This window comes from Brachyistius frenatus, unplaced genomic scaffold (genome assembly GCF_029030835.1).
Source record: "Brachyistius frenatus isolate BFR_SWC_R1_liver_20210118 unplaced genomic scaffold, ASM2903083v1 Contig_27, whole genome shotgun sequence".
NCBI classification, from domain to species: domain Eukaryota; kingdom Metazoa; phylum Chordata; class Actinopteri; family Embiotocidae; genus Brachyistius; species Brachyistius frenatus.
In genome coordinates this window covers 3,320,530-3,328,872 of record NW_027210626.1, presented here as the reverse complement: position 1 = coordinate 3,328,872, position 8,343 = coordinate 3,320,530, and positions in this window count along the sequence as shown.

Genomic DNA, 8,343 nt, shown 5'->3' with positions numbered 1-8,343 from the left:
CGACCCGTTTCTGATCTCCCCTAACCTTTAACCTCCATCCGGGAGCAGTGCGTTTCCGCAGCAGTACGCATCCGTAACGTTCAGGACGTCTCCCTCCTTTTTTTTTTTTTTTTTTTCTCCTCACTAAGTGGGGACTTGTAATGGGAGTCGATGCCTTGAGGCCCAGCCGGCCCGGTTTTCCTTAACGGGGAGGGGGGGGGGGGGGTCACGTCACCCAAAAACGTATAGTCTGACCCGGAGGTGTCCAGCCCAGCGAATGCCATTGCACGCAAAAGGTCGACAAATATCGACACTCCGATTTTGGACTACTGTGCCAATACAATGAAGGTGAACGAAATCATTATTTGGAAAACGTAACAGCAGAAACTACAAGTTGAACGTAAACGTGAAATAATAAAGCTCTACGAGCTGGGATGTTGTTTCTGGAAACATGACCGTGTTCTTCAGTTCCCCTTCACTGTATCAGTATCAGTCGAAGTCTGAGAAACATCACATCATTTCTTGGGCTCCGTACCGCAACGGTTGAGAGGATACTTTTGATTTTTGATTTGACTTCTGTGGCTTTGGTGTGCTGACCCCTCAACATCCTGCTTCAGAGAGCCTGGCGTCTGTTAAACTACAGCCGAGGGCTCCGATTTTTTGAAAACTCTCCTTTTTTTTTAGGACGGAAACCTAACATCTCTTACGGGTCTCATTTCAATTCTTTTCCCCGAAGTGTGTTCCCACTTTCATTTTTGCTTTGCACATTTAGGAATCATCGATTTTTGAATTGGACTCTCTCTCTCTCTCTCTCTCTCTCTCTCTCTCTCTCTCTCTCTCTCTCTAACGTTAGTCTGATGTGAAGTGAGCCAGCAATCGCAGTCCAAAACACTGGAGCAGTTAAACGTACACCCCCCCCCCTTCCCCCCTCCCCCCCCCCCTGCGCCGCCACCCTCCCTTCCCCCCACCGGCGCCCATCCCGGCGGTTGAACTGCAGCTCGTCGTTTGACGTGACCGCTCTGCTGCTGCTGCTGCTGCAGCAGAGACCGACTGCAGGAAAAGGTCACCGACTGTCTTCACGGAGCCGCGCAGCTGCCAGCGTATTATTTTTTTTGCTGTCCAGATATAGACTGCAGTCGCCGACGTCTTTAACCTTTGCCTTAAATCAAGCTCGCTCTGGCGAGGCATCGCTTATTCGCAACCCCTTTAAAACGGCGCCCACCTCCTGTACTTCGACCGCCCTCCCTCCCTCCCTCCCTCCCTCCCGTCACAACAGTGCGTGGTGGAGTAGCACGCAGTAATTTGGTTTGATGACCAACATGAGTGACTGATTTAAAAAAATTTTTTTTTAAAAAAGCCACCACTTTCATGTCCGAAGTGGGCATCTAGGAAGGTGCTGGTTTCGTCAGAGACGTCCTGCAACTGTACATCGTCGTTGGGTAAAGACGGCTGCTTTACGCACGACGCGCAAACAGTTTGGTTTCTCCGGACGTCGGCGCAGCCATTTTTTTTTTTTTTTCTCCGTTTCATACATTTCACAGTTTTGGAATCTCTTCATCCCAAACTTCAAACTTTAATCTGTTTGAATTGTTATCGCGAATCAAAATGCCGCCACATTTCCCGGTCCAAAATCCAGAACGACGGCAGTAGCGAGCCGCGGAGGGGATGTCGGACGTCACGCTCTCTCTCTCTCTCTCCTCCTCCTCCTCCTCTTCCCCCTCCGTGCCACATGTAGTATTTATCTTTTTTGTTTTTGTTGTTGTTTTTTCTGGCTAGATTTTTCTCTCTCTTTCGTTTGGGATTCTCTCTCCTCGGCGGCGATGCGCCGTGTACCTCCTGTTTCCCGTAGTTTCACTCAAGCCAGACAGATTTCATGCAAGCCTTAATTAGCGCCGCTTCATTTTTGTGTGAAAAGATTGAAGCTCCCCCCGACCCCCCCCCCCCCCCACCCCCCAGAAAAAAAAGAAGAAGAAAAAAAAAAAAGTGGTACTCAAAGATTGAAAATTTTAAAGTTCGCCGGTACAGTAAAGCGAGTCGTCGGGATTAGCTGACAAGTAGCTTGCTCTAAAGTTTCGACACGAAGAAATCAATGAGAATGGACGACGTCGGCTCTGGTGTATGGAGAATTTTGTTTCAAATCAGTTTCTCTTTTTTTTTTTTTTTTTTTTTTTACTTTGAGTTACCTCAGATATTTGTCAGAAGCTTTAGGATCTTTAGTTTATCATTTTCCTTCAACAGATCCAAACCAACCTACAACATCACGCAGCCCAGCCCATCCTGTCATTTAGTAAAACTCCTATTCCAAAGCGGAAAAGGCTGCTCGGAAGTTAAAACGATTTACACTGGACGTTTTTATTTTATTTTTTTTGTTTGTTTTAATTACTAAGAGAAAGTAACTTTTTTTCTTTTTACGAATTCTTGAAAATAATCCGATGACGGCAGAAATTGGCGCCACTTTAGACACGCCACCTTTTTAAAATCTCACCGATAATCCACTTAGTGGCACCTCCGCGCATCAGCTTTTGTTTTCTACAGCTATTTTTATGTTTTCTCCGATTTAAACACTTGAGAACATTAAAGGATTTAATCACGAAGCAGCTCTCATTCTTTTGACTCCTTTGGATATGTGTTGAGTTTCTGTGCGCACGGCGGTCGGGTACCCGGCCCGTTCAATCCACCATTTCCTCCTTTCGTCGCTTCTTCTCCATCAACACGCACCGACATCCACCCTCCTTCGTTCACCGTGACACGTCCGCATGTTTCTATCGAGATGCAGTAGAGCGTCATGCGACCGGGACACAATATGGGGACTGTGTAAATTCAAACCATGTACATAACTTAAAAATGATGAATGTCAGGGTTAACTTTTTTTTTTAGAAATTGTAGAGATGTGCTTCTAGCTTGCTCTTTAGACCTTTTTGATTGACCGATACTCCCGTCAGATGTCCGGGACACTTTGGATTTTCCGTCGCAGGATGTCGAGAGACTGTACAGATATGTACATAGTGTAAATGGTGACGATGACGCTCCGTTTTAGAAATAAGAGATGCTCTTCTGTTCTTCTGCAGTAGCTCTTTCGAATGATGGCACCGTGATTTCAGCCTCCGACCAAACGTACCGCCGAAGGGAAAACTACAGCGGAAGAAGATTTAAACTGAGCTGTTCTCCTGGGCGCAGGTTACAAAATTGTCTGCAAAGGTTATTGTACCCGACGCCACGGAGCTGTGAATACTGTCGGCGACGCCTCTCTTCTAATTAAAACCGCGGACATGAGGCTGCAGTCGCAGACGATGCTAACAAAGCATTTTTCAGACTTTGTAATTAATCACGGTTTCTTACTATAGTCACTTAACTTTTTGCATGATGTGCATTATTGCACAGTCACTGAATTTAGTTAATTCTGACTCGGGGATTCTTTTACAGACTGGCAATGCAACAGCTGTGGCATTAACTCTGAATTTGAATCTGAATAAAAAGGCTTTTCCTGGGAAAGCTGAGCTGAAACGGTGTCATTCTTTTTTCTTTTCTTTTTTTTTTTTTAACACTTGATCAAGGATTTTCTTTTCAAACGCCCCCAAAAACCTTTAGTTTTACTAAACAACTTTAAATAGTCACAACTTAATAATCATTTAAAGTCACATTTTGGGGGAAAAAAAAAACAACCTATAGGTATTTCTTATTGAAAGTTTACTGGACAGTTTGTGGTGAGCAGTTGTGGGGCTGTTTTCCTGTCCCACTATTTCACTGCATACTAGTAGCACAGGTCGGGGTAAACGTGTCAAGAAATGCAACAGCAAAGGCAGCACGGAAAATGACTGTTTGACGCAATCATGAATGTGAGCAGTGCACGATCCTCTTAAAAAAAAAAAAAAAAAAAAAATCATCTCTTCAAGTGTTTGTTGAGGTTCAATTCTATTTGAAGTGTAAAATCACCATATAAAATGGTCCCAGAACAGTTTACAATCACAAAATAACATGCAGCAAGAAAAACAAGTAACAAAAACTTCATCAGGTGTAACCTGGGTACAAGAACTTCATCAATCAGTCTGAAGGATTTTTGCATAAAACAAGATTTCACTCGCACAAAAAAAAAGTATTACTGTGTTGACATTAATTAAATGATTCAACTTTCTCACAGATTTTTGCCAATTTTGCATTGTTTAATTCCAAGGGCATTAAAAAAAAAAAAAAAAACAGGTAAGTCCAATAATGCAATAAACTGTGTACATTTATAGTATCTGCTGCTGAGGGCTCAGTGCCTCAGGACTTGTAGATGCCACGGTTCAACAGGTTGAAACTGTTTTTGCCAGACTGCATGTTTTGGCTCACCAAATGTGAAATAACCAGAAATTGTTTTTGTAACACCCCCGCAGCTCGCAGAAAGAAACATGTTGAGAAACCACGTTTTCAGTGCCTTTGTGGATATTTCCCACACTGAACTCGGGGCCTGGTCTTCAACATATCAGCTACTGACTGTGTGTTAATTACATGATATCTCTCCTCATCAGGATAATTATGGCTGGAGCTTGACCTCTTTTCAGACGGAGATCCGAGTTAGACTTCATAGCTCAGGTTGACTTTGAAGACTGACGTTGTGGCCTTACTTTAGCTTCGTTTGCATAAAATATTGATTTCAAATGTTACGGATCACAGGGAAACCGATATTTTGACAGACAGAAAGATGGAGGAAAATGTTTCAATGCCATGCAGGACACCCACACGGAGAGGTAAGCTGCTGAGTTGCACTTTGCTCTTTTTTTTTAGCACAAATAGTAACGTTTACAGCTTTAGTCTTTTGGAGGTGGAGAGCAGAATTACTTGTCAGCGACAAGATTAACTTGACTCAACAAGATTAACGGTGTATCCTTGACCTGTAACAAACGTGTTGGGTGAATATGTTTCAAATAAGTCCAGCAATGTTTCCATGTGTGCTGTCCCCCTGTCTTTGATGGATTCATTTAAAAAAAAAATAATAATAATAATAATAATCGTGTCTGCTGTCAGGGAACAGACGCTGTCTCCGGGAGCTGAGGATTGTCCTCTTGGGCCACGAGTGGCTGGAGGAAGAGCTCGACGGGAAACACCATCCTCCGCCGACAGCTGTTTGACGTCAGCAGGGACGTGAAGATGCGTGTTAAGAGACAAGGTGTCCTCGAAGACGGGCGTAAAGTCGCTGTGGTCAGCACCCCCGAGAGGTGGAACCACTACTCCGTCCGAGACCCCGGCTTGCTCAACGTGAACGCGGCGGCCTGCATGACCGTGTGCCCTCCGGGACCTCAAGTCTTCCTCGTGGTTATAGCCGTCAGCTCTCACAGAGGCAGGGAGGGAGTGGACAGTAGAGGGACCTCTCGAGCTGTTAAATGACACCCTGTGGAGGAACACGATAGTGATGTTCACCAGATGTGAGCGCCTGAGAGGCGTGTCGGTGGAGAGCCTACGTTGCAAAAATATGGTTTCCTCAAGGCCGTTCTGGAGAGATGTGGACACAGATGCCACCTTTTAGACACAAGCATCTGGGGAGAGGATGATGATGCTCAGGTTGCAAAGCTTTTGGGGAAGATCGACGCAATGGTTGAAGGAAACATAAAGGCAGGAGGGGTTGGTTATGTGAATGCCGATGAAGAAGTTTCGAGGATGACTGGAGGGGAAAGGAAAGAAGTAGATGAGAGGGCGACTTTAAGAAGGATCAATGCACGGGTGGCCAGAAGTACACTCAGATCTCTATTTGGTAAGCACCACACACTGATACTGCAGCTATCATCAATCATTTTCATTGCAACAGTGGATCACATGACTGTGTGTAATGTGAAAGTCACTTTCAGGGATAATCCCACAACCAACTCAAGCCTCAGCTCTGCAGATCTTTTTTTATTTATTTTTTTAGCTTCTTTCAGCTCTATGTTTCACTCTGGCTTGCTTCACTGTTTTGTTTCAGCATCGCCACTCAGTGTTGTTTTGACCACAGCAGTCGACTGTTTTCAGTTAAATAGAAAAACTAAAAGAATACTGTACATTGCCAACCTGCCACTAGATGACAGACATGACAGAAATATAAAGTTGGGGGGGCAAACAGAGCCACTGAGCCCTTTACTTCCTGGAAGTAAAGGAAGAGGAAGTGGGTCAGGGGAGGAGATAAATGAGACACACCTGTGAGTCGGAGGATGGGCAAAAACTGTCAAAAGCAGCATGGACAGAGCAGAGAGGAGTGAGAGTGAAAAAAAAGTGGGATAATTAAATGGAATTCAGTTTCTACTCAACCTACCTAACTGCTTTAAGAAAAACAATCAACTACATACAAGAAGTAAATAAAGAAAGAGTGGCAGTAGTAAAAAAAAAAAAAAAAAAAGAACCTGCTGGATATTTCCTGAATCCTGGGCTGAGGAAGTGTTCAGATCCCTGGAGGGTGTTTGGAAGGGAAGTGTATCCGTCTTCCTTCGGATATACTTGGAGGCTGTTCCCTGCCTGGCTTGGAGCACAAGAGAAGCTAAGTCCTCCTTCCTGTAACTCTCAAAGTGTATTTTGCTCTTTTAATCCTCACCCTCCATCAAACAAACTGACCTACACCACTGCTCCTTTCTTTTCTCCATGTTCAGATGTGGTTACATGTGTTAATTATTGGCTAAAATAACTGGCGAGGACGGTGCAGGGGCAGTGTGGAGATGTGACGGGGTCGGGGACCTGCAAAACTAAACGGAAACAAGTCCGAGACCGTTATCCTGATGCATCGTGGAAAATTGCATGAAGTGGGGACAGTGCAGATGGAGTGTTTTGTCCCCCCTGTGATCTGAAAATAAGAAAAGTAGTGGCCCTTTTGATTGTTGCCATGTTTATCGTTTACATCAGGCAAATCCGAATGGACTAATGTTATCCTTGTTTCTCTGTTGTGCCTTCTGGCGGAGTCCTCCAGTAATTTAGACATTACAGAGGCAATAGCAAGCGGTTGTAAATGCGAACGCGTGGTTCAAAAGCAATTATTTCTCCTGCCTTATTGTGACTGATCTGGACTCAGGTTAAAGTGGTTGATGTTCATGCTTGTTAAGCTCACCAAATTATAACAACAAAGTTTGCCCACGCAGGCAGGAAAAATTAAACTAACATGGCAGTCAGAACAGAGTTTGCTGTGCAGTTTTATGAACCAAGATGCAAGCAGGAGTCTCGGAGTATAGAATGTGTCTTCACTAAAATGGTTTGGGAGCAAGTGTTGTTGTGATGACACCTGAAGGATTTGTTGTTAAGTGCGGTCTGTGTGAGATGGTCTGTAGGGACCTCTAAGTAGCTTTATGAAATATGAACGCATTAGAAGCAGTTTACCATTTACTGAGAATACCGTTCTTTCGCTGAAAACAGCTGTTTAATGTCTGAGTAAATGACCCTGAATGCATCGCAGGGCTCTAGCTGAAACTTACAAAGACACTTAAAGACCGTTTACACCACCGTGCACTGGTTTTAGTCTTTGACAGGAAGATTTCCGATTCCTGGAGGTAGATGACCTCACAAATCCTGCAAGACAGCCCATGCCTGTGTGCTCTTTTACCCAAACAACATGGACAGCAACCAGCTGCTCACTCTCCTTTTGTGCAAGGCATTTTGCCCCTAAAAAAAAAAAATCACGAAAAAAAAAAAAACTTTTGGAGTTTGGTTTAAATCCTAAATGGAGAGGCATCTCAGCTGCAAATATCAAACATGGTAGTGACACCCATTATATGACTTTATCTGCTGACTGTCAACAGCAGCAGTCAGACTGGAGCAGACTCGGTCCAACATGGTCCTATCAGTCGCCAGGCCTAAATGAAGACCTTCCAAGACCTTCCAAAAACCATTGATTCAGACCGGGTTTCATGCGTCACATACCTCAGCAACCGTCAACTTGCAGGACGGAAATTTATGGAAACGGGATTAAATCTCCTAAAATCTTACAGAAAAAAAGATTCATATCAAAATAAATGCTGCCAGTATAATAAGGGAGTTTAAGATTTCAAATTCATAAATGAAAACAAACCTAACACAAAAATAAAGTGAAATTGCTCTCTGTATGTATGCATGCATGTTCCATGTCATAATTAATACATTTGAACAACTTTAAATTCAAGTTGAAAAACATTTTGAAATGATGGTTATTGAGCCTTTGTTTTTAATGAATAAATTAATTGTCACTAAAAACATGTTTTTTTTTATTATATAGTTTTTTCATTTCATAATTCTATCGTCCTTTATTTTGGCACTGATGATGTTTCTTCCTTTAAAGAGGAAGCAGCTCTCTTGTGCCCATGGGAGTGAACTAACGAGCTTTGCAGGTGGCTGCTCTGTTTTTCATTTACAGAGAGAAACAGATGAAATAGGTTCTTTTGCAAAGCTGGTTTTACA